The 26,411-nt window shown below is 43.9% G+C and overlaps 1 long non-coding RNA gene across 1 annotated transcript in view; it reads left to right on the plus strand.

Moving 5' to 3' along the window:
- The first annotated feature begins 4,588 nt into the window (after window positions 1-4,588).
- Window positions 4,589-26,411, plus strand: part of LOC307212077 — a 47,449-nt gene continuing 25,626 nt past the window's right edge. The window contains exons 1-2 of the long non-coding RNA XR_013836801.1: window positions 4,589-4,655; window positions 19,439-19,537. This is a non-coding gene — a long non-coding RNA (uncharacterized lncRNA). The remainder of the gene's footprint in view (window positions 4,656-19,438; window positions 19,538-26,411) is intronic.

The raw sequence follows: 26,411 nt of genomic DNA on the forward strand, positions 1-26,411 counted from the left end.
CACGGCTATGTGGATTTAATCATCATCATCATCATCACAGTGACCTCATTTCCAAACTTTAAAATTTTGTTATACAATATAACAACTGTGCCAATATTTTTGTGCCAAATTTACTAGCAGGCTGTAAGAAATGGGTTTGCTTTATTGCATGTTTTAGTTATGGATGCTGATATATTAATGCTTCTATAACTGGTTTTTATATTTGTAAACCACTTAGAATGCAATTTTTGGCATTAGTGGTATATCAAGTAAATTATATTATATCATTAATAAATCATGATAGTAATAATACCGAGAACCTTTTTGCAGGCACACCTCTGCAAGCGAGGGGGGGGGGGAATAGCAGCTTGGGGGATTTTTAGCAAACAAATGAGAGGAGGAAGGATTAATCCTATCTTGCAGCCCTTATTTGGGGGGTTTGGTGGCAGAATGCCTGCTTTGATTAGTGTGCACACTAATAAAACACACTAGTAACACAACATGTAGTTTGGCTCTAAATCTGCCATTTTATGCTCATTTGCTTGGGAGTGGGCCTTACTAAACTAACGAGACCTCCTTTTAAGTAAACATGCATAGGATTGCATTGCAATGAAGGAAATGAGAGGAGGAAGCCCCATGCCTCATTGATGTAATTGTCCTTGGAGACATTCACAGAATCTCTGAAGAGTCTGGCACCTTGGAGGTCATATCTCTAATTGAATGTAGAGGTGCCTTATTTTGGCTTTTATATCAGTGAATATGATTAAACTCCTGCTGTTGTGCTAAATTTCAAAGATTATAAAAAATCAGGGGAATTAAAAAGGTCACTGCAGTATTTCATTTCAATAGCAAATCTGTAGAGTAATATTGTACACGTGCGTGGGAAGTTACTTTGAAGAACTGCTCTGGAAAGAGAACTTGTTCCTCGTTTCGTTCCATTTGGCGAATGCCACTCAGTTCTTTGAAAATAAGCAGAACTGATCTCCCATGCTTACCACCCCAATCCAGAGCAGAGGGATCTCCCATGCGTAAGCTCTCCCTCCAGAGCAAAGGGAAGATCTGCCCATTCCACATGGAAACCGCCCCCCCCCCTATTTCTATACCAGAAGGCAAAAAAAACTGCAGAAGCAGCACCTATTGTGAAATAAGAGAGTTCTTAATCAAAGACACGTGTCCGCCATGTTCTTCTCTGCATCAAAGCTATATAGATCATGGGCTTCAACTCACTGGTCCTCTTCCCACCCAAACCAGCTCTCTTGTTGTCCACCTTTCTTGGTTCTTATACCACACAGAGTAACCATGTTTTGAAAGGGTGAGAGGCGCAAATAGCATTTCCCTTTCTCCCCAAAAATATTTAGTTTGGACAGTGTGTTGTAATGGACATCCACAGTGAACCTTTCCTTCTGAATGATGTACTACTACTGCCCATTGAGACTGGTAATGGCAGAAGGTAGGAAGGTCAACAGCAGGTGGAGCCATAGCCAATGAAAGACGAAGCCATCTAATTCTAGTTTCCCCCTTTCCTGAGAAGGACTGGGGGGTGGAGCTTGCATGCCTTGTGGCGATCAAATCGGCCACATTGCCTGGGGACTCGCCTTTGCTTTAGCGCTTCCCAGCGGAGAGGTGACAGTGTGGTTTTCCTTGCTGCTGTATCCCTTTGCCGGGTTGCTACACTGTGGGAACCACCGCTTGAGGCTTCGTTTGGCTGCTGGCTGGGCTTTCTGCCTTTGGGCCTTTGGCTTTGAGGGGATCTACTCTCTCTGTGTGTGTGTGTGTGTGTGTGTGTGTGTGTGTGAGAGAGAGAGAGAGAGAGAGAGAGAGAGAGAGAGAGAGAATGTGTCACTTAAGCTGATAGTAGGAATGCTGTAGCTTCACACACTTACCTTCACACAATGTGTAGTTAACTTGGGGAATTTTTTTACCGCAGGATGTGGTGAGGTCAGTACTTTAGATTTACAAGGGGATCTGAGAGATGAATGGGAGATACAGTTTGTCAGTATTAATGGACAGCTAAAAATTAACTTAACCCCAAAAGTTAGGACCAAGATTCAAATCCTGACTGGGTAACTTTGCTCACTAGTAACACTGAACCATGAGGACGAGATGGTTGGACAGTGTTCTCGAAGCTACCAGCATGAGTTTGACCAAACTACAGGAGGCAGTGGAAGACAGCAGTACCTGGGACAGGTGAGGCTGCTGATCCCTTATTTTGGCTGCTGATCCCTTATTTTCAAATCTGAAAGTTGAAAGCTATATGCCCAAGCAACAGTCCAGACAATACACAGCCTCTTCTGACTCAATAGAATAGTGCTGTGTGTCATCAGTGTACCCCAACACTTCAAATGACTGTACCTCATGGCTTCCTAGAGACATTAAACAGACCATTGTAGCTGAAGACCATGATCATTGCTTTGCTTAATCTTCTCCTCTCCAGGCTAAACACATACAGCCCTTTCAACCATGTGGTGCCCTTTAGATCCAAGACATGCCAGCTGGGGGTTATGGGAGCTGCACTACAAAACATCTAGAGGGCACCAGGTTGGCCAAGGCTGTCTCATGTGTACACTGCTTCCACGCTTTGCATTTCATTGTAGGCCAGTGCCGTATTTCACGATGGAATTTTAAGCTGAGCATATTCTATCATGATCAAAGGGACACACGCCTGGCATTAAATGGCACACGGGATGAAAAAGGATGTGAAGGCACAACAGCCACCATTATAAATGTTTATAGACATACCTGAAGTCTTATCTAAAGTTCATCCTGTTAAAGGACATGTTTTATGTTGTACGGTTCCTCTTAGAATATCAATCTAATAAGCACCAAATGAGTCTGAAGACAATGCTGTTATAAAAAAAAATGGAGAAAAATGATTAAAATGTGATAATTATACTGACAGTTTATATGCTCAATCTAATCAGCTGAACTTCCAATTTGTCATAATGTACACTCACTCATACATTATTGCTTAATTATAGCAACACTTCTATTTGGAGAGGCTGTCAATCACATGAATGCCCATCATTTTTCTTTATTTGCATTTAAAAGACATATTTTAACTCTGATTGAAAACCCACTCTATTATATTGAGTTAACCCTAGCCATCTTTCTTGCTTACTGTAAACTTGGCTATTCTGTTTGTAAGGTTTATGTCACTCGGAGGCATTGTGAAGTCATGCTTTCCCTTTCATCTTGCATCAGTTCTCTTAGCCACCTGCAATTAAGACTAACCAATCAATAAGAAGCACAATCCAGCCCCTGGATGCCCAAGCAGACCAGGAGCCAAGTAAGTGCACTAGTCCCAGTCCACCCCAGGCACAGAGCATGTGGGAGCTCTCATGGGAAAAGGCCATAGCCCAGTGTCAGAGCACATGCTTTAAATGAAGAAGACAGCAGGTTCAGTCCCTGGCATCTCCAGTAAAAATTATCATGGAAGCAGGTGATGGGAAGTACTTCTGCCTGAGACACTGGAGAGGAGTAAATGGCCAAATAGTGTGAGTTGGTACAGAGCAGCTTCCTGTTAGTCATGATGCAACTGATCTGTGCAAAGTCCAAGGCAAGAGGAAAACTGAGAATGACAACCCCCCCCAAGTGTCCATATTTTCCGGGGACTGTTCTGGATCCTGGTTTCTGATTTGATCCCAGAATGTACCACTTTTCCTTAAAGGTAAAGGGACCCTTGACCGTTAGGACGACTCTGGGGTTGCGGTGCTCATCTCACTTTACTGGCCAAGGGAGCCAGCGTTTGCCCACAGACAACTTCCGGGTCATGCGGCCAGCATGACTAAGTTGCTTCTGGCGAACCAGAGCAGCACACGGAAATGCCGTTTACCTTCCCACTGGAGCTGTACTTATTTATCTACTTGCACTTTGTGCTTTCGAACTGCTAGGTGGGCAGGAGCAGGGACCAAACAATGGGAGCTCATCCCGTCATGGGGATTCAAACTGCCCACCTTCCGATTGGCAAGCCATAGGCTCTGTGGTTTAAACCACAGTGCCACCCGCGTCCCTTCACTTTTCCTTAGGACATCCCTATTTTCATTGGATAAATGTTGGAGGGTATCAGATGATCTGTGGGTGATTTGCGGCATTGATAGTACAAAGCACAGGTTCCACTAGGCATTGCAGATCATGGACCAAAGAGTGCCTCATGACATTTTGTGATCTCGAAGCTACCAGCATGAGTTTGACCAAACTGCGGGAGGCAGTGGAAGATAGGAGTGCCTGGTGTGCTCTGGTCCATAAGGTCACGAAGAGTCGGACACGACTAAACGGCTAAACAAAAACAACAACAACCCTGAATAAAGTGCACATGATAGTGTGTCTTGCCAGAGAAAAACTATGGATTGGAGCTTCCTACCAGAAGCAAAATTAATAAAGCATAAGGGAAACATGGGCAGGAGTTCAGAGGGAGAGGGGCAAGAGAACTCCTTTATGAGCAACACGTCTCATTTTCAAATAGAGGAAATTCCTTCCATGGCTCTCCAATCGCAATGGTTCAATAAACAGAAGCACATGGAGGAAAGTGAATCCTGTTTATTTCACCCCATTCAACCTTAAATGCATACAGCACAGAAGCTAATCCTGGGCTTACATTTCTGCAATACGCCAGGTATGCTACTGAAGAGCACCTTTCTCATGCCTGCAATTGCAGAGGACTTGCCCACAAAACACAGGTAAGTGAGGCACACTTCAAACTGTCATAGGTGTCATTGCAGGAAAAGCAGCTATTCTTCTGCGATTTGGTAGGGTTTGTGTACTCCAAAGGGGCAACCATGGCTACAAATTCCATCCAGCTCTCCCAAAATAAAACAAGAAGGAGATTGTTCCTCCTTCTAAAAATAAATAAATCAAAGAGTCCAGACCCCCAAACCCTGGAGGTATTTGCTTGCAATTTGGTGGGCTTAATCCACTCTGGAGAGGCTGCTAGGCTGTACATTTCATCCATTTCTTTCAAGAAGGGAAAAAGTTATAGCCATATTTTGATTCTCCATAATAGCGAAATATGGGAAATGGAGCTTTGTTTTTAATGAAGCTGCTTTGAACCTGAAGCGTGAATTGAATCGGACAGACTACGGAGTGACTCAGAACAGATTGTACCACTTCCTGAAGTGAATCAAATCTTGGGGCTGGTGCACACTGCGACTTCCTATGTTACAATGTACATAGTCCAGTATTATAAAGCATGGATTTCCTTTCTCAAGTCAAGGTAGGCAGAAGTCCAGGTTCTGTGGGTGTTGGGTGTGGAGCTTCTGCACAGCTTTCTGATTTTTTTTTTTGGGGGGGGGGTTGGGGCATGGAGGCAACCTCCGAGATGCAGCTGTTGTTCCTTAAGAGTGCAGAGAGTTAAAAGGTAAAGGTAAAGGTACCCCTGCCCGTACGGGCCAGTCTTGACAGACTCTGGGGTTGTGCGCCCATCTCACTTAAGAGGCCAGGGGCCAGCGCTGTCCGGAGACACTTCCGGGTCACGTGGCCAGCGTGACATTGCTGCTCTGGCGAGCCAGAGCCGCACACGGAAACGCCGTTTACCTTCCCGCTGGTAAGCGGTCCCTATTTATCTACTTGCACCCGGAGGTGCTTTCGAACTGCTAGGTTGGCAGGCGCTGGGACCGAGCAGCGGGAGCGCACCCCGCCGCAGGGATTCGAACCGCCAACCTTTCGATCGGCAAGCCCTAGGCGCTGAGGCTTTAACCCACAGCGCCACCTGCAGAGAGTTAGGAGGTTCCTATTCCTTTCACAGAGCTACAATTCTCAGAGTTCCTTGTGAAGAGGGATTGATTGTAAACCTGATTCGTTGTTGACATGAATTGTGCTTCTGGCCCACGGAGGGAGCATGAATAGTGCAAATCATTGAATACACAAAAGTGTAAATAATAGTGTAAATTGTGGTCATCAGGTGGGGAGAGGAAACACACTTTATTTACTCATGGGCAAGAAAGAAATAACAAATTTTGTGGGAAGGGATGCTGTCTGATTGTTAATATACTAAAATCAAAGTCCTTTTTAGTAATAAACTGAACTGTAGCCTGTACCAGCAGGAAGGCAAAAACCAGTGTTAGGAAGTGGTGAAATGCTGGAAAGAGATCCTTCAATTATGCCTAAATTATCCAAGTAGTTAGACAAGATCCATATCATTTGCAACGACCTTGATCTTAGGACTCATTGATATTTTAGGTGATGTTCTTTTAATTTTTGCAAATTTGTAACATTAGTTATGGTTCAGTACCAGTATCAAGATCATTAGTATTAAGTCAAACACTTATATGGATTCACAAGGCAGCAATAGCAATGGAACTTCCAACTATTTATCTGAAAGTTTCAACTCTAGTTTGCCGTCATCTTCTGCTCTTGGTGGCACTGAGATGGCTCCCTACAGAGCAGAACCTGCTCTGCTTTAAAGATACATGCCTGCCATTCATAAATTTTGGAACCCATAATTAGAGGCACGGACTCTTAAGTCTCGAAGCAATGCGAAGGTAATCAAGTCCAATCTGCTGAACTGACACAAAATTCACCGTGCCGACCATTTTCATTTGCACCCCCCAGGATTTAAGAAGCACTGACTCAAATAGATGAACCTATTGCCTTGCGGTGCTGGGAAGCTGGTACACTAGGGTTAACATTGCCATAGCATGGCCAATTCAACCAACCTAAGCTTCATTAATTACTTAACATTTTTTTTACACTCAAAATAAAAATAAAAAAATAAAATAAAAAATTGTCCAGTAGCACCTTAGAGACCAACTAAGTTTGTTCTGCATATACCCGGTTGCCTGGGAGTAAAGATGGAAGTATCTGTCCCTTTCAGTTCTTTCAGTTTCTCATTTGTCTGGTCATAAATTCAATTCTCCACATTTCTGCATCAGTTTGCTTTTAAAAAAAACTATCATGAAAATTTTGGTGCAAACTTATCCTAATACAGTGGTACCTCGGGTTACATACGCTTCAGGTTACATAAGCTTCAGGTTACAGAATCCGAAAACCCAGAAATAGTACTTCAGGTTAAGAACTTTGCTTTGGGATGAGAACAGAAATCATGCTCCGGCGGCGCGGCAGCAGCAGGAGGCCCCATTGGCTAAAGTGGTGCTTCAGGTTAAGAACAGTTTCAGGTTAAGAATGGACTTCTGGAACGAATTAAGTACTTAACCCGAGGTACCACTGTAAACACATTTTCATATGCAGATTTTAATAATACACACATTCTTTCAATCAATTTCCCTTAATATATGTCATTTCCAACAAAATTTTCATATTTGTGCACACTTTCCCATATATATGCATAAAGACTTTTTGGTTAGAGAACAGCATCAGAAAACTAGGAGAAGTGCAAATTTCAAAGGCTGACTGTATTTTGGTTCTAATATTGTTTTGGATTGAGTTTAAAATGTCAGTTTCTCTCTCCTGTCCCCCCCCCCCCCACTTCCTACCTGAGCATAAGCCTTCTGCACTTTAGTGGAACTTATTTCTGAGTAGTTAAGCATTGCACTGCTGCTTGAGTTGCAACCCTCCGTTATCAACTTCAGCTTCCTGCAATGTGATTATCCGTCTCCCGTAAGAGAAACTAAAAAAAAGTAAAAGCAAAAACAATTTGAAAGCCAACCATTTTGTATATATGTGGAACAGATGAAAAAAGATGAACCAATGTGTTGTTACTGGGGGTTTTTTTAAGACAGCTTGAAACAGCTGGTTTGAGCCTGCAGGTAAGAGTGGTCAAGTTTTTCACCTTCACATTTACTCTCACATCTTCCCTCAGTAGATCATTCCCTGAGCTGAAAGAAATAGGAGTCAGAAGCGGTGCAGTGGTGCATGCCTGCTCAGCTTATTAAAACGGGGAAAAGGCAATATTTCACCCCCCAGAAATAAAAAAAAAAAGATAGACAAGTAAGAGAGGCTAATCCATCTGATGAAATTAGCAGGCAGAGTATGTAGCTGTTTGAAATGATGAACGAGGTTGAAATAGCTACACAGGCTTACATCCAGTGGGATAATTACTCCAAGCTCTCGGGCTAAAATCTGTCTTGGAGGAACCGGGAGGCTTTGATGACTCAATTTCAATGGGCATGCTTATGAAATACATAGTAAAAGCTATTAAAACTGAATTGTTCTTGGGTGGTATTCTGAGACTGGGCTACTGACCCCATCAGGCTGTTTTTTAATAAGCTGCACGCTAGCTATGCTCCCAGAAGTGGAGCCTGCGTTAGCTGCCCACCTGCTGTGCTTTAACCACCTCGTACCCCCTGCACCCCATTGTGGGCAATTATTATGGTTCCAGAATGCATCCTGCTTTCTGCGTATGGAAATATGGGATAAAGCTCTCTGCCGAACCTCTGCTGCCGTCCTCCCGGTTTTAGATTCAGCCTGCATATATTAACCTGCGCATCATGTTAAAGAGATGGCACGCTTCACAATCCCTCTCCTGTAGTAGATTTCATTATCTATAAAGCCTGCTGCAGAAATGAAAGCATTTGGAAACAAAAATAATATTCAGAATATTGCAGGCGTAGAACTCTTTGCAAACTGTTAGTAATTGCTGGTATACCACTAATACCTTGTGGGTGCAGCGTACATGCATATCAAATAGCCGTTTTCTACCTGATGTCAAAGTACATTAACTGTCTAGGGGTGTAGTTCATGTTCCTCCTTTTGCGGGAGATATGTATAAATGTACAAACCTCCCCCCCCCCCGCAGCCCATAATTCCAGTCTGGTTCAATGAGTACTGGACCTCTTTCCAAGGTTTTTTTTAAAAAATATTGAAAAGACTTCTGTTCAAAGAGCTTCCAGAGTGATTTACAAAAACAAGGTGGAAGGCAAAGAAACCAATATATATATTTTTAAAAGCCCCTAATCCTTTTTAAAAAGGAGAATAAACAAACTTTTTTTTAACTGAAGGACTTTATTTTTCCCTTCAGATTTCTTATCTCGTGTAGCGGTCATGCAGGACCCTTCTGACAAGTCTTCTGATACCTCTATGAGTGAATCAGTGATGGGTCTGTCAGAGCTGATCTCAAGTGTCTGTCTATATTTGGGGAGGGGGTGGCCTTTTGGGCCTAGTGCACCAGATCTTTAGCTCCCCTCACCTCATGGGCCAACTTTCACAGGTAGGCAGGGCCAATCACTTGTCAATAATCTGGCGTCAGGCAGTCCCGCTCACCTGTCAAAGTTTTTTTTTAAAAAAATAATATTTATTAAAGTTTTGAAAGTTACAGGGGAAAAAAGAAAAAGAATTAAACATAACAAAACCATACAATACAATACAAGGACAAAAATACTACATATACATAACAAAAATAAAACAAAAACAATTAAAAAACACAAAAAAATCCAATACTTTCGATGTTATTAACGTTCTTTTACTTGTTTCAGCGACCTCCTCACACCTCCCTTTTTTTTTTATTCCACTTCGATTAATTGTTTCAGCAAATCCTTTCCATCTTCCTCAATTTTCTGTCCTATCATTTAACTTAACAAATTCTAACATTATTTTTTCCTTTAATCCATTTACAATCTATTGTACTTAATTCTTTATAACATTTCTGCTAAAGCCATGTAACTTCATTCCAACATCTTTCTAACATTCCTTAATTTTACAATATTTCTGTAGATAATCTTTAAATTTCTTCCAATCTTCTTCCACCATCTCTTCTCCCTGGTCTCGGATTCTGCCAGTCATTTCCGCCAATTCCATGTAGTCCATCAACTTCAACTGCCACTCTTCCCGGGTGGGTACATCTTGATTCTTCCAATACTTTGCGATGAGTATTCTTGCTGCTGTTGTTGCATACATAAAAAATGTTCTATCCTTCTTTGGCACCAATTGGTCGACCATGCCCAGGAGAAAGGCCTCTGGTTTCTTCAGGAAGGTATATTTAAATACCTTTTTCATTTCATTATAAATCATCTCCCAGAATGTCTTAATCCTTGGGCATGTCCACCTAAGGTGAAAGAATGTACCTTCAGTCTCATTACATTTCCAACATTTGTTTTCGGGCAAATGATAAATTTTTGCAAGCTTGACTGGTGTCATGTACCACCTGTAAATCATTTTCATTAAATTCTTTCTTAGGGCATTACATGCCGTAAATTTCATACCTGTGGTCCATAACTGTTCCCAGTCAGCCATCATAATGTTATGTCCAACATCTTGTGCCCATTTAATCATATCAGATTTCACCATTTCATCCTGAGTGTTCCATTTCAACAGCAAGTTATACATTCTTGACAAGTTCTTAGTTTTGGGATCTAACAATTCTGTTTCCAATTTTGATTTTTCCACCTGGAAGCCCAGTTTTTTATCTGTGTTATATACCTCCATTATTTGGTAGTAATGGAGCCAATCTCGCACTCTATTTTTTAATTTTTCAAAACTCTGCAATTTTATTCTGTCTCCATCTTGTTCCAAAATTTCCCAATATTTCGGCCATTTGGCCTCCATATTGAGTTTTTTCTGAGCCTTCGCTTCCATTGGTGACAACCATCTTGGGGTTTTACTTTCTAACAGATCCTTGTATCTCATCCAAACATTAAACAGTGCTTTTCTAACAATATGGTTTTTAAACACTTTGTCTGCTTTGACCACAAATATGCATGCCAACCAAATACATTGTTAAAACCTTCCAGATCCAGCACATCAGTGTTTTCAAGAAGCAGCCATTCTTTCAGCCAGCAAAATGCAGCTGATTCATAATAAAGTTTAAGGTCTGGCAGGGCAAATCCACCTCTTTCTTTAGCATCAGTTAATATCTTAAATTTTATTCGAGACTTCTTGCCCTGCCAGACAAATCTAGAAATATCTCTCTGCCACCTCTTGAAACAGTCCATTTTGTCTAGAATTTGCAATGTTTGAAACAAAAACAGCATCCTTGGCAATACATTCATTTTTATCACTGCAATTCGGCCTAACAATGATAGTTTCAAATTTGACCATATTTCTAAATCCTTTTTCATCACCTGTCAAAGTTAACTTGCAGGGATGAGGGGAGGTTGACCTGCTTTGTCAGTACATTTGCTGCAAGAAACACACTGGCGAAGCAGCACCTGGCAGGCCTGAATGCTCCACTCTTCAGCTGAGTCTACCTCAGCATCTGAGCTCAGTCGATGAGCAGAGACTCCAAGCCTGATCTCTGCAAGGGTCTAAGCAGGGAACTGGCATGCACAGCTATGCAGAATTGAACCCCACTATCAGCTGACATGTATGGAAGTGAGAGCTGGACCATAAAGAAGGCTGATAGCCAAATAATTGATGCTTTTGAATTATGGTGCTGGAGGAGACTCTTGAGAGTCCCGTGGACTGCAAGACGATCAAACCTATCCATTCTTAAGGAAATCAGCCCTGAGTGCTCACTGGAAGGACAGATCATGAAGCTGAGGCTACAATACTTTGGCCACCTCATGAGAAGAGAAGACTCCCTGGAAAAGATCCTGATGTTGGGAAAGATTGAGGGCACAAGGAGAAGGAGACGACAGAGGACAAGATGGTTGGACAGTGTTCTTGAAGCTACGAACATGAGTTTGACCAAACTGCGGGAGGCAGTGGAAGACAGCAGTGCCTGGCGTGCTCTGGTCCATGGGGTCACAAAGAGTCAGACATGACTAAACAACTAAACAACAACAATCAGCTAACTTCACCCGTTGACATCAGCTGACTGACAAGTGACCATGGTTTAGAGGGAATGGCTTTGCCATCTATGGTTACTCGTACATATACATTAGTCCTGGGGTGGAGAAGCTCGAGGGCCACATTCCATTCTGATAAACCACTTGGATGCCACATGCCAGTGGTGGGAGGAGCCGGAGGCAAAAGTGGGCAGAGCAACAAGTGTAAAATTTGCCTTTGTACTACTGGCTAGTTTCCACAAACACACACCTCTGTACCCTCTACCTAGGCACTCAGGAAGCAATATCAGCACTCAAGGACCCATTGCAGCCAGCCAAAAACCCTTGGGAGGTGAAACAGGCCTGGACAAGAGGGTGTGTGGCCTAGGGAGTGTTATGAGGACTACACAGCAGCATTCATCCCCCAGACCTGAGGTTCTCCACCCCACCCCAGAATCCCCTTGCATCTCTTTGTAAGAGGTTACAAATGTGCTTACGACCGTTTCTCATAATTCTGGAAGGCGTCAATGTTTCTCAGCAAGTCCTGCTCTCTGATCCCAGGGTCCTGCTTTGGCAGCAGTTGGGCCAGATCCGTAGCACTTGCACTGCTGTAGTTTCAGGAAGCGCTGGCATCTTTGGGCAGCTGCCAACTCTCCACAGATGCTGCTGCCTGTGCTTCCTTGGGCCAGCCTGCCTGCTTCCCTGGGCTTGGAATTTACCTCAGTTGGCTGGAGGCCGCAAGGTGCTTGCGCTTTTAGTTTCCCACAAAGCCCTGAAACGACATGCCATGGGGGCTCTGATTCCAGGCAGGCAGGTGGCACTTTGCCAGGGAGGCAATTGGTGAGATGGGGGTGGGGGCTGATGTAAAAATTATTCTGTCAGGACTCAGAAAGAGCATCACATCTGACTGCCCAACAGGAATAAAATCAGGAATAAAATCACTAATGCAATTCAAGCTGTTGCCTATAAACTGGTGCTACACCCAGCCATCAAGTCTGGCTTTATTGAAAAGCGCCCTTACAGAGCTTAAGGAAGGCATCCTCCACCTCAGCCCTTCAGATGTTTGTGGCCTACAACTCCCATGATCCCTAGCTAGCAGGACCACTGGTCAGAGATGCTGGGAATTGTAGTCTCAAAACATCTGGAGGGCCAAGGTTGAGGAAGCCTTGCTCAAGGCAGCATTGGGGAACCTGTGGTCCTCCAGATGTTGCAGGACTATCCCTGACAGTTGACTCGTGCTGATAGGATGCCCCTTTTCCCCACAGCTCTGTGTGGGGAAAAGGAGTGCCCTAACAACTCTCAGCACCCTTAACAAACTACAGCAGGCATAGGAAAACTTGGTTTTGTTCTGTATGCTGTTTTCAATCAGCCTGAAAGGCTAAGGTTATCCTGCATCGGGCTTCCTCAACCTTGGCCCTCCAGATGTTTTGAGACTACAAATCCCAACACTGGTCCTGTTAGCTAGGGATGATGGGAGTTGTAGTCCCAAAACATCTGGCGGGCCGAGTTTGCCTATGCCTGAACTACAGCTCCCAGGATCCTTTGGGGGAAGGCAGGCCTCTTTAAAGTCGTGGTTGTTGCCGCTTTGCCGGTGAGTCTTGGGGAGGACCGCTCCCCCTGCAAGCCCATTCTCCACCTTGGGCCTGGGGGCGGGCCCCATACTCCATCTCAGCATATAAAGCTCCAAGGAGGCCTCAGGACATTGCTGCTGCCGCTTCGCCGTGAGTTTGTGGGGAGGACTCTTCCCCCTGCAAGCCCACTCCACCAGGCCAGGGGGCGGGCCCATACTCACCGCCGCCACAACGTTAAGGACACTGGTGCTGCTGCAGCAAATGTTTAAAATGTTTTTATATATTTTAAAGTGTTTTTACTTTTTACTTTTTACTTTGTTGTACCACCATAAACGGTGGTTTTTATTCATGTATTTGTATTTTGTTTTGTTTTATTTTGGGTTGGGGTGGGATGGTTGTTGAGTGGGGTGGGGATTGGTTTTGTTTTGGTGTAATTGGTTTTTTTGTTTGTTTGTTTGTTTTTATATTTTGTAAATGGAGGCGAGTATGAGGCTTGGGATTCCTACTGTGGAGGGGCGAGGGAGGTATGGCAGTGGGGGCAGATGTCATAGGCGAAGGGGGTCGAGATACGGATATGCTCGTACCCCTTCCAATCTGCGCCCCATCCCGAGAGACGAGGGTAGGGTGAGCAAGGATTACTCACCTCCGTCACTGGTGTTGTGCAATGCCAGGTCTATAGGCAACAAAACCGCCACCCTGCGAGATTTCTTCACCTCGCAGGGGGTCGACCTGGCTTGTGTGATGGAGACCTGGGTGCGCAAAGGGGAAACTGTTACCTTACGAGAGATGGCGCCCCCAGGTTTCTCCGTCCTCCACCAGTCGCGGACTGTGGGCCGGGGGGGAGGGGTGGCATTATTAATCCGGGAAGATTGTTCTTTCAGGGCTCTACCATCGCCATCGATCCCCGGCATTGAATCTGTTCGCCTAGTGTGGGGCTCCGAGGTGAGCTTGGCTGTCTGGCTGGTGTACCGGCCACCTAGCGCACCAGCAGCCACCCTATCAGGCCTGCTGGAGGCGGTGGACGTCAACATCCATGCTGATGCCACTCCCTCCTCACAGGCTCTGGACCTGGTGTCTTCCATGGCGACACTAGGGTTCTCCCAGTTTGTTTCAGGCCCCACACATCAAGCAGGCCACACGCTGGATTTGATCTTTGGTGTCGGTATAGATGTGATCATGTTTCCTTCGATGAAGGTGCCATGGTCTGATCACTACGCTCTGGAAGCCAGGATTGACGTTCCACCCCCACCCTGCTTAGGTGGCGAGCCGATTTGGGCTTGCCCGCAGAGGCTGATGGACCCTGATAGATTCCGTCAAGCCTTGCGGGACCTTTCTCCCCCTGGCGACTCACTGACTTAGCTTGTTGAGGGCTGGAATACCCAGCTCCTGGCAGCCATCAATGAGATCGCACCTAAGTGCCCTCTGCGACCCTGCAGAAACCGGGCTCCCTGGTTTACTGAGGAGCTCCGGAAAATGAAGCGGGACCTCAGGCGGCTAGAGCGAGTATGGCGGGGTGCCCGTGACGGAGCTTCAGGAACATCTTATAGGGTTTTTATGAAAACCTACGAGATGGCAGAGAAGGCCGCTAAGAAGTCATACTTCTCGGCCTCCATTGCATCCGCTAGCTCTCGCCCGGCACAATTATTTAGTATAATTCGGTCTTTAACATCCCTCGAAGGACAGCCAAATTTAAATAACAATTTGACACACAGCTGTGAGGCATTTGCGAGCTTTTTTGCGGAGAAGGTCCTGTTGCTCCGCCATGGCCTCCCTGCCAATTTGGATACAATAAAGGAACTGGAGGCCCCTCGACTGTCCTCGGGTCCAGTATTGGACCACTTTGACCGGATATCCCCAGCCGATGTGGACAGACTCCTCCGAGCTGGAAAGCCCACCACTTGTCCTCTCGACCCGTGCCTGTCTTGGCTGATTAGAGCATGTCCAGACGAGGTGCGGGCCCCCCTGGGGGATATCATCAATTTGTCCCTTGGCACCGGACATTCCCAGGGGAACTGAAGGAGGCAGTGGTGCGACCGCTCTTAAAGAAAACATCATTAGATCCTTAGATCTATCCAATTACCGCCCAGTTTCGAATCTTCCATTCCTGAGAGAGCGGTTGCTGAACAGCTTGGTAGGTTTCTGGATGAAACATCGGCTCTGGATTCATTCCAGTCCGGCTTCCGCGCTGGTCATGGGACCGAGACGGCTCTGGTCGCCCTAACAGATGATCTCCGCAGGCAGCTGGATCGAGGCGGGTCGGGGCTGCTCTTTCTTCTAGACCTGTCAGCAGCCTTCGACATGGTCGATCACAAACTCCTGGACAACCGCCTTGCCGACGTGGGGATCCAGGGCACAGTCCTTCAGTGGCTGCACTTGTTTCTCTCTGGTTGGGGACAGGGTGGCGCTTGGGGGGGAATTGTCATCGTGCCACTCCTTGGTGTGTGGAGTGCCCCAGGGTGCGATACTCTCCCCGATGCTTTTTAACATCTTTATGCGCCCCCTCGCCCAGCTTGTCCGGAGTTTTGGGCTGGGCTGCCATCAGTATGCTGATGACACCCAACTCTATCTGTTGATGGATGGCCATCCTGACTTGGCCCCAGACACACTGATCAGATGCTTGGAAGCTGTGGCTGGATGGTTACGTGGGGGCCGGTTGAAGTTAAATCCTTCGAAGACAGAGGTCCTCTGGCTGGGACGGGACGATATGGGATTGAGGGGGCAACTCCCATCTCTTGTGGGGGTGCAATTAGTGCCAGCACCGTCCGTTAAGAGTTTGGGTGTAATCTTCGATACCTCCCTCTCCATGGAGGCGCAGATTGCAGCTATAACAAAGGCGGCATTTTTTCATCTCCGCCAAGCTAAGCAGTTGGCTCCTTACCTCTCTCGCCCTGACCTAGCCACTGTGATCCACGCGACGGTCACCTCCAGACTGGATTATTGTAACTCGCTCTACGTGGGACTGCCCTTGAGACTGACCCAGAAACTCCAGCGGGTGCAGAATGCCGCGGCGAGATTCCTTACGGGGTCTTCGCTGCAAGATCACATTCATCCAGTGCTATACCAGCTGCACTGGCTCCCGGTGGAGTACAGGATCAGGTTTAAGGTGCTGGTTTTAACCTTCAAAGCCCTATACGGCCTCGGACCCTCGTACCTACGGGACCGCCTCTCCTGGTATGCCCCACAGAGGAACTTATGGTCTTCAAATAAAAACATCTTGAAGGTCCCAGGCCACAGAGAGGTTAGGCTGGCCTCAACTAGAGCCAGGGCTTTTTCGGCTGCGGCTCCAACCTGGTGGAACACTCTGTCACAAGAGACAAGGGCCCGCAGGACTTGACATCTTTCCGCAGGGCCTGCAAGACAGAGCTGTTCCACCAGGCCTTTGGTCAGGGCGCAGCCTGACTCCCTCCTCTGGCAATCTTTACAGAACTTTAGTTTATGGTTGCCATCAATTTTGATTTTAATTAATTTTTATAATATTTTTATAATGTTGCACTATTTTAGTGTTGTTAGCCGCCCTGAGCCCGGCTTTGGCTGGGGAGGGTGGGATATAAATAAAAATTATTATTATTATTATTATTATTATTATTATTACCATCGCGCTTTAAATGTGTGGTGTGAATGTGGCCTATATCAGCTTTTTAAGCTTGTACTAGCAGGGCTCCTCCTGCACTCTTGAGATAGGAATGTAAATGCATGCACAATATTAATAACAGTAATAATAAGAATACTCCCGTGTGACGGATAAACAGTAGCTGGTGTTAACACAAACATGCTGGGTGTACCTGGTGAAATGCAGTTGCCCTTTGTCCCAGAGTCTCATAATTTTCCCGCGGAGATGGCAGCAAGCCTATATATTTTGGATTAGATCACCTGTCATGTGTTATTCCTTACATAATTGTTTCTATAACCCACCATTATCCTTATGATTGTTCTTGCTCCATTATCCACTTAGCCTTGCCTAATGCATGTGCCACAGGGAGAATGCGGGAAGGGTGGGGGAGCTGAATCAATGGAGGGCTTTTAGTAATAAAGAGACGAGCACTATACCAAAATACAAACAAGAAAGCAATTTAGCATCCTCCCCTGCAGCAGGTGAACAGGAGGAGAACATGCTAGTAGCGTTATATGTTTGAGGCCAAGAAGAGGCTTATAATTACATCTCAACTTCAGGAGCCATTATTTTGCCTAGTTAGTTCTTCTTTCAGCCTGGATCTCTTTCATTTTTTTCCCCAAGAAGAAATTGATTGCCTTATAACCTAAAATACAGGACTGGAGGGGATTCTCCAGACCAGAAATGCATTTTCATCTCACCATGTCGTCCTAGGTAATAACATGCTTTTATTTGTGTATTTTGAGGATTTATATCTCAGCTTTCTAGTCAAACGATCTCCAAGATAGTTTATATTATTTTGCCACAATACAATGCAACATAACATGGTGACTTGCCATGTAATTCAATCAGCTCCAAGTGATGGGGCAGCCGGGGGGACCTTCGCATCATGCATTTAAAGCACCGTGACACCACTTTAAACCATCATTGGCTTCTCCCAAAGAATTATGGGAGCTGTAGTTTGCTAAAGGTGCTGGGAATTGTTAGGAGAACCCTGTTTTACTTATTTATTTAAATCTATATACAGTCAAACCTCGGTTATCAAACGTAATCTATTCCGGAAGACAGTTCCACTTCCAAAACATTCAACAACCGAAAACTGATAGTGGAAGCCTCAATACAACAGGAAAACTCAAAATGGAAGCCGCGTAGCACGTTTGGCTTCCGAACATTGTTCGAAAACCGGAGCAGTTACTTCTGGGTTTTCAGTGTTTGGAAGCCGATGTTTGACTGTACTGTCCTTCATCCAAAGATTGCCGGGCGGTTTACAGCATAAAACTACAAAATGAAAACACATAGCATAACAAACACAAACAGGAAAAAGCCCTCCCACAAACACATTTAAAAGGCAATCGGTTGCTTATTCAGCCAAGGGCTTGGTGATAGAAGAAAGTTTTCACCTGGCGCCTAAAAGTATGTATTCCCCTCCCAGAGCTACTATTCCCAGAGTGGCCCAGCAATCAATCTCTCCTGCCCAGCCACATTTTGTTTTGCTGTTTTATTGCTGGTGGCAGCACAGGAGTTTTCTCTGTCACCTTCTCAACATGCCCCCCCCCATCACACCAAGAAGGAACCAAGGGGATCCTTCTGGGCAAAGTGACTGGGTGACTCCCTGCACTGCTGCTGCTGCTACAGAAGTCCCATTAAATGTCATTTTAATACTATTAAAACTGTGGCCACAAATCCCAGTTAAGCTTCATTAGAAAGTTACTTCAAAGTTGGTAGGGGGTTGGACTTAGATGATCCTTGTGGTCCCTTCCAACTTTACAGTTCTATGAACATTATTTACAACTTCTTTTTTTTTTAAAAAAAGAAGAAGCTTTAATTGTACTTTTAGCTGTGGCAATGAACCTCTGCAACAGCTGAGGCACAATCCTGGCCATCTTGCTCAGAATTACAAGCCCATTCATACTTCCTCAGAGAGGGGAGTTGAGGGGGCAGCAGCCAGACTCATCTTGCCTCAGTGGGTGGGCTGTTGGTTATGCTGGCTGCTGTAGGAGAGCAAGCAGGTTGGCTAGCCCATTGTAAAACAGGACAGCCAATTCTGAGACATGTGAGGGCCAATTTACTTCTATCCATGCACCTCTGGCCAGAGAGAATTGTTCCATTTTGCTTCACAGTTGGGCCAGCCTTGAGAAGGGGTGATCTCTAAAGAATGTAGAGGACCATTGCAGCTCTGGGCTGGGTGGAGAGGACCCTCCCCTCTCCATCTCTGGGCATTCCCCACTCAGCTTGGCTTAATTTCTCAGAAAAGTAAAGAAATTGGGGGTGGAGTGGGGAGAATCTGCAATTGATTTAACTTCATGGGAAAACTGAGGCAGCAGAGCTACTTGGAAGGTTGGGCACTCCCGGATCCAGCTTCACACCTCTTTTTAACAGTATGAAGCCACTCAATAACCTGAAAGACCACCCCAATTCATCCTGATTTGCTTCACTATTTGGGGTACAGGCAGGGCGAATGCATACATATTGTACCTTGAGTAAATAGGTTTGATATGTATGTGGCGATTGTTGGAATGGCTACTGATGTCACAGAAGGCATCAATGCCTCCTTAGTGAGGGAAATCAGTGATATTTCCATGTGAAGGAAACCTGATGAACCAGCTGGACCCTTTCTCCCCATTGAAAGGTTTCAGATTCCTCAAACACTGTTCATTACTTCCCTTCCTTTTTTTGTTTTTCAGCTTTCCCTCACCAGGAGGAGAAAATTCAAAGTGACGTGCAGGACATTATTCTGCAAGATTGTGATCTTTGAGGTGTGCCTCTGTCTGCAACATTTCAAGGTAACTCCACTCGTTTTGGTCAAGTAAAACGTGTCAAGGTGCCATAATGAGACAAATGATCTTCAGAGGTTTAATTAGGGGAGGGAGACCCTTTCAGTTAGTTTATTTTCATTCAATAGCCTAACATACAAAAACCGCTGAAACCAATAAAGTAATGGAGAACCTGAAAAAGGAGATCTGAAAGGCACCTTTGCGAAAAACAATTGATTTGCTTCATTTCATTGAAATGGCTGGTGCTTTGATGGTTCATATTTACAATAGCTTGTCCTGTTCTTCAGTGGAGTTGATATGTTGAAGTCTTTAGAACCATAAACTTGATCAGAACTTCCTGGGTAATAAACAGCGGATTTAAGATGTTGGCCCCCTCCTCACGATGCTACTGCAAGCCCAGCTGCGTGCCAATTTGTAGCTAAAGACATCAAGAAATGTGTTCTTCATGCTCAAATGCCCTTGGAAGTTGAAAATAGTTCCTGGAAGCTCAATATGCAAACTGGATTCAGAGCCTTGAAGAATTTAGAGAGTGAAACACACACACACACACAAACACACACGCACCAAAGAACACAACACCCTGACCTTCCCTAACAAAGGGCAAAGCTTGGATAAATCCATTATCACTATAGACAGGAGAGCTTTTTGGAGCTCAGAGGGTTGAGTTTCTTCTATCTCTTTCACTGCTTTTGTAGAAAGATCAGAGAGTGAAACCAGGAGATGCTGATTGCATGTATAGTATATATATACACATGCACACACACAGAGAGAGATAAACTTAAAGCAAATTCACAAACCCCAACGGGAAAGTTGCATGTTTTAGAAAAGATAGAAAAAACAGGCCTCACAACTGCAGCAACACAATGACAGAGGAGAAGAAAAGGACCAAGTGACCTCCTGTATCTAAACAAGCATCCAATTTCTAAACATTGGGTCTAAGAAGGTTTTCTTTCCCATTAGCAGTTCTTTCATACCATTCCCATCACACCCCCCCCCCCATTATATGTAGCACCTTATTTTTATTTTCTTTGGTCCTTTGGCTCTTTAGGGATGCTTTCAGTGTAGAGATCTGTTGGAGGGTCCTGCTCCCCTTTATTTGTTTTATTCAAAGCATTGGCTAAAATAAATAAAAAATTAGTAATAAATTCTGGAAATGTAATAAAAAAGAAGGGATTTTTTTTCCACATGTGGTGGATGTGCCCCAGAAGAAAAATATTCTGGGACATGATTTATGAAGAATTAGGTGGGTGGAAGAATGGAATATCTGAGAAAAGGGCATGGCTAACTAACTGGAACACACCGCACTGCAACATTTTGTTGAAGTCCCACTTGTCTATGTTACCAATTTGTTGCCCATGAACGACCTTTTCCAAAGTGATCCCGTGGGTGCATACATGTGGAAGGATTTGCATCAGAACTGGTTATTCATATACTGTTTCCACAATCCACTGAGGATAATCCTAAATTCCTGCCAGAGCCTGCTCACAGACTAATCACAAGAATAACATATTCCAACACAACCTTTCTACATGTACAGTGGTACCTCGGGTTAAGTACTTAATTTGTTCCGGAGGTCCGTTCTTAACCTGAAACTGTTCTTAACCTGAAGCACCACTTTAGCTAATGGGGCCTCCTGCTGCTGCCACGCCGCCGGAGCACAATTTCTGTTCTCATCCTGAAGCAAAGTTCTTAACCCGAGGTACTATTTCCGGGTTAGCGGAGTCTGTAACCTGAAGCGTATTTAACCTGAAGCGTATGTAACCTGAGGTACCACTGTAATCTACTCTCATAGAATGGCTTTGTTGAGGGCAGGGGGTCAGGTGGGTGAAATCATATTATGAGCATAAGGTAGTGCTGTGCAGAAAATGTCTTCCACTTTTTTTTACCTTTCTCTATCAATTAATGAGGAAACAATGCTTTTGAAAATTATCAAAGGAGAGAGTGAAAAAAAAATCAGTGAAATTCTTATGTGTGGTATGCAGGGCTTTGGTTGTGCTTGCCTTACTTCTGAGGCAGCAAAGAAGTTTTCTTTCATTCCTCAAATCATTTTTCTGGTACTCTGCATGTTACCACCTTCCCTGGATGCCTGTGCTTCAGGGAAACTTCTTGATATCCTTCGCTGGGCTTTCCTCTAAGCATGGGAAGTTGGGGAGATAGCCTACTGTGCCCCAGCAGATGTTTATTATTTTAAAAAATCCATGTGAGTTTTTTAAAAAGAAAGGTGAAATGAAGGCCTTCCCTTAAAAACAACATCAGAGAGTGCACTCAGGCGCCTCAGCCACCCTGGGGTTCTCTTTCAGGTAAAACTCACAGGGAGAAATCCTGTCCCATGGGTTCAAGTTGCTCAGGCAGCTGGGGAGGCTGCAGAGCACTGTGGAAATGTTTAATGGAAAGAAAAGACCACATCAGCACCACATATTTTAAGCATTATTATACCACTTTAACAAGCATGGCTTCCCCCAAAGAATAATGGGAACTGTAGTTTGTTAAGGGTGCTGAGAGTGGTTAGGAGACGCCTGTTCCCCTCACAGAGCTACAATTTCCAGAGTGGCTTAACAAACAAACCCTCTTCCCAGGAAACTGTAAGAATTGTAGCTCTGTGAGAGGAATAGGTAATAACTGTGCTTTTAAATGTGTGGTGTAAATATGATCACACTCGCTATCCATTTACATCTTGAAACGATAAGGTAGTCTCAGTCCAGCACCAAGCAAAATTCTAAAGAAATTCTAAAGCACCCAGAGAATAATGCAGGAAAGTGGAATGCTCTTTCACAGGGAAAGAAAAGTTTCAAGAAATTGATGGACAAATTTCAACACAGGGCTAAGTGGGTCAGGCTGGTTAAAACTAAAAAGATATTGCATCAACAGTAGTGTCCAGATCAAGGGAAGTAACAGTACCACTCTATTCTGCCTTGGTCAGACCACACCTGGAGTACTGTGTCCAATTCTGGACACCACAATTTAAGAAGGAACCTGCGCAGAGGAGGGCAACCAAGATGATCAAGGGTCTGGAAACTAAGCCTTGCAAGAAAAGTTTGAAGGACCTGGGTATGTTTAGCCTGGAAAAGAGGAGACTGAGAGGAGTTGTGATAGCCATCTTCAAATATCTTAAGGGCTATTACATGGAAGAGGAAGCATGCTTGTTTTCTCCTGCTCTTGAGGGTAGGACTTGAGGCAATGGCTTCAAGTTACAAGAAAGGAGATTTTGACTAAACTTTCGGAAAAACTTTTGGACAGTCAGAGCTGTTTGGCAGTGGAACAGACTCCCACGAGAGGTGGTGGACTCTCCTTCCTTGGAGGTTTTTAAACAGAGGTTGAATGGTCATCTGTCATGGATGCTTTAGCTGAGATTCTTGCATTGCAGGCGGTTGGACTAGATGACCAGGGTCCCTTCCAACTCTAAGATTCTGTGATTCTATGAGGAGCTGGAAAAGGCTCTCTCCAAATTGAGTGAATCAGCAGAAAAACGGCAAATGCAATTCAGTGGAAACAAGTCTAAAATTATGCACATTAGGGGAAAAACAACAATAAACCTACACACAGCGAGATACCCTCCTGGGGTTTGAACTGGTAGTTATTGACCTGGAATGAGACCTTGGGGTTCCAGTGGACAGCTTGGTGAATATGTTGACCAGTGTGAAAAATTTGAATTCCGTGCTAAGGATCATAATGAAAGGAACTGAAAATAAAACTGCAAATATCATAATGCCATTATACAAATCTATGGTCAATTTGGGCTTTTTTTTCCGCTGGAACTCACCAGAACTCAGTTCTGACACCTCTTAGGTGGGCAACATCACCACTCAAAGAGGACGAGGGAGAGGTTCATGCGGAGTTCTGGCACCTCTTTTTCTAGAAAAAATAGCACTGGGTGCAATGCAGTTGGAATACTGTGTGCAGTTCTGATCACTTCACCACACACAAAAAGGATATTTTAGAACTGGAAAAGGTTCAGAAAGGAGCAACCAAAATGATCAACAGGGTGGAACAACATTCCTATGAAGAAAGTTTACAACATTCAGTGCTTTTTAGTTTGGAGAAAAGCCAACTAAGAGACATGATAAGAGCATAAAATTATGCACGGTGTCAAAAAATTGAATAGAGAAAAGCTCTCTCTCCCCCCCCCCTCCCCCTCTCATAACACATGAAGAATCTCTGGACATCTAAGGAAGCTGCATGTTGGATGATTCAGGACGGAAAGTACCTCCTAACACAAAAAAGTGCTTCCTAATTTCATTAAACAATGAAATTTGCTTCCACAAGAAGTAATGACGGCCAGCAAATTGGGTGGCTTTAAAAGAGGGTTAGACAAATTCATGGTTATCAATGGCTACTAGCTACGGTTATGTTGTTCTGTCTCCACTGTCAAGAGGAAATTTGCCTCTGATTGCCAGTTGCTGGAAATCACATGCGAGGAAGTGCTGTTTTTCTCTGGTGCTGCTTTGAGGCTTCCCATAGGCATCTGGTTGGCTACGGTGAGAATGGGATGCTGGCTTAGATGGGCCACTGGCCTGATCCAGCAGCTTCTTCTTATTTTCTTTTTTTATAATAATTTTTAATTATTTTTACACATATTTTTAAACATAATATCCAACTTATATATAACATAACATACATTTGGCTATAACAGCCTAAGACATCCATCCTCCTCGCCTGATGGTTTTCCAACTTACTTTCTGATATTGCCTTTTGTTATTATAGTTATTACTGTTAAATCCTTTTCATAGATAAACAGATTATAAATTATACTTTGCAAAAATTGATAAAATTAACCTTACAAAATTTCTTGTAGCCCTACTAGTGATGTTAGTTGTTTACAATTGTCTTTTAGATACACCATAAATTTATTCCAGTCTTTCAGGAAAGGCTGGGTTTGCTGGTTCCGAATTTTCCCAGTTAATTTTGCCAAGTCGGTGTAATCCATCAATTTCATCTACCGCTCTTCCTTCATTGCTATCTCTTCCTGCTTCCATTGTTGGGCTAATAATATTCTTGCTGCAGTTGTTGCCTATAAAAACAATTTTTTTATCTTGCTTATGTATGTATTTCATTACCTGTTACAATACCAATTAAGAAGGCTTCTGGTGTTTTTTTACAAATGTATATTTCAACAATTTTTTTTAGTTCACTATAAACCATTTCCCAGAAAGCCTTCACTTGCTTACAAACCCACCACATATGATGAAAGGTACTCTCTTTCTGCATTTCCAGCATTGGTTATTTGTCTGAACGTTTTTGCTAATTTCACTGGTGCTATGTACCATCTATACATCATTTTCATTATATTTTCTTTAAGAGAACTGCAAGCCATAAAATTTATTCCATCTTTCCATAGTTTTACCCAATCTTCTAACTCTATATTATAACCAATATCCTTAGCCCAATGTATCATAACTGATTCTTCTTATTTTCTTACTAGCACAGAGTGCTTTTCTAGAAGGGGCCTTTTCTCTTAATGGTGTACTGATATATTAATAAGTAACATATTCAGTAGCATTTTCTACATCTCATTTGTCAGCCTATAACTATTGGCAAAACATTTCATTTTGGGATACTTCTACAGTAATGAAGATTTTCACTGGTATTTATTCTATAGATACTCAATTGCAAGATTTCACCAATAACACTTCCAAATTCATCATCAAACTGGGAAAAATTACTGTTGGTGGTGGGAGTAGGAAAGGTTAAAAGTACTGAGAGAACTCAGGACACCAAGATGACTTTGGAAACACAGATCAAAAACAAAGAGACTGGAAGTATAATTAACTCCATTACTGCTCAGTCAAATGAAAACATCCGTGACACCCTTCCTTATTTATGACAGCAGCAAATAGCTCTATTCTCTGGCTGGTTATTGCTGTAGGACAGCATTGGTTCTATGGGAGATGAAATGGAAACAAGCCTGCTAATATTTATGTCGCCAAGATCAGGTTATAGATACAAGATTTATGCAAAAGTTGCATTAAAAAAAACCCACCCCTCAGTAGCTTTTTATGTCTTCATTTCACAATCCTTCTCCAACAGTAAACAAAATAGCTTTTAGATTTCAATTTTGCAAGTAATATTATGGAATTATAGCAGGCTTTCTTTAGCTGACTGCGGCTGTATTTCCATTATAGGGATATTTGGCCAACCTTTACAATCTGCCCCTACCCCCAATAGGAATTAAAAGCGGCTGCTGATATTTATGAATACAGTTATGATTTGCATTGGAGGAAGGCTTCTAAATTACTGGAATCCAAGATTGTATGAGCAGATCAGGGCATGCTTGTTATATGAAGACCTATTTCAGGCAACATTTCTAGGGCAGGAGCCAAATATGACAGGGTTGAGGGCTGTGGGTCCCCGTAGCATGCCATCAAAGTAGGACTTGGGGGCAGATGTCTGGAGCCCCACTCAACAGAATACATGGGGGGGGGGTTCCAGATTTGACATAGCACATTACAGTGATGTAAAGGGAGGTTTAAGTGAACACCCTCTAATATACGTGATGGAATCTCTCCAGATCACTAAATCTTAGAATTATCCAAATTGTAATGGCGGGGACATATTGGTGCCTGGGACAAAGTAACATGCCACATTTGCTTTTCTCAATCTCTACATTGTCTTTGAGTTGGTTTCTAGACATTCATTATGTATTCACTTGGTTTCAGGGCAAAGCTATCAGCTTGTTCACTGGAACATGCTGGTCTGACACTCTAGCGGGCCACAGCCAGTCAGTGGGTATAGTTTTCAGGTAGATAGTACAATGGTCTGACCGCTTTCAGTGTTCCTATGTTCCTCCTTCGCATGCAGGTTCAGTCCCTGGGTCATGCAGTTCTAGGTTGCCCAGATATCTGACTACTCATAGACTGAAACGGGACACCTGCTTTGGGAGGACTTT

Source organism: Podarcis cretensis, assembly GCF_951804945.1.
Source record: "Podarcis cretensis genome assembly, chromosome: 3".
Classification (NCBI taxonomy): Eukaryota; Metazoa; Chordata; class Lepidosauria; order Squamata; family Lacertidae; genus Podarcis; species Podarcis cretensis.